General features: G+C 42.5%; 1 non-coding gene across 1 annotated transcript; it reads left to right on the top strand.

Annotated features, from left to right (window-relative positions):
• Positions 1-335: 335 nt before the first annotated feature.
• Positions 336-442, top strand: LOC118895085. The gene has a single exon (XR_005019858.1). It is a non-coding gene; the product is annotated as a U6 spliceosomal RNA (small nuclear RNA).
• Positions 443-890: the final 448 nt, after the last annotated feature.

Raw genomic sequence — 890 nt, 5'->3', positions numbered from 1 at the left:
CTTGTAGCCTGTTTTTAGTTTCTTATTCTTCCTCTAGCCTCAACACAGAACTTAAAAGAACAGCAAGGAATCACCGATGCATCCCTGAGTTATTTCCAATTCAAGGCCATCTGTGGACCAGGACAAACCTTCTAAGGTTCAGCTTTTCATGATACCATTTGACATGGTGAAATCAGTTTCTCTGAGGCCACAGGCTACCCACTCGTCACCAAGCAGGATCTCAGGCCTAGTGGAAGAAGAGACTAGAATCCTTCAGGGAATTTCTTCTCAATTACTATCCCAGACAATTGCTGAGAACATAATATTCTCCTCCACTTCTTGCTAAAGTGAAAGGGGTGCTTGCTTCAGCAGCACGTATACTAAAATTGGAATGATACAGAGAAGATTAGCATGGCCCCTGCGGAAGGATGACAAGCAAATTCATGAAGCATTCCATATTTTTAGGGAATATTATTCAGCTGTAAAAAGAAATGAAATTGAGTTATTTGTAGTGAGGTGGATGGACGTAGAGTCTGTCATACAGAGTGAAGTAAGTCAGAAAGAGAAAAACAAATACCATATGCTAACATATATATGGAATCTAAAAAGAAAAAAAAAAAAGATTATGAAGAACCTAGGGGCAGGACAGGAATAAAGACGCAGACCTACTAGAGAATGGACTTGAGGACATGGGGAGGGGGAAGGGTAAACTGGGACAAAGTGAGAGAGTGGCAAGGACATATATACACTACTAAATGTAAAATCGATAGCTAGTGGGAAGCAGCCGCATAGCACAGGGAGATCAGCTCGGTGCTTTGTGACCACCTAGAGGGGTGGGATAGGGAGGGGGGGAGGGAGGGAGACGCAAGAGGGAAGAGATATGGGGATATATGTATATGTATAACTGATTC

Source organism: Balaenoptera musculus, chromosome 4, assembly GCF_009873245.2.
Source record: "Balaenoptera musculus isolate JJ_BM4_2016_0621 chromosome 4, mBalMus1.pri.v3, whole genome shotgun sequence".
In the NCBI taxonomy this organism is placed as follows: Eukaryota; Metazoa; Chordata; class Mammalia; order Artiodactyla; family Balaenopteridae; genus Balaenoptera; species Balaenoptera musculus.
This window is presented reverse-complemented; position numbering and strand designations above follow the sequence as displayed.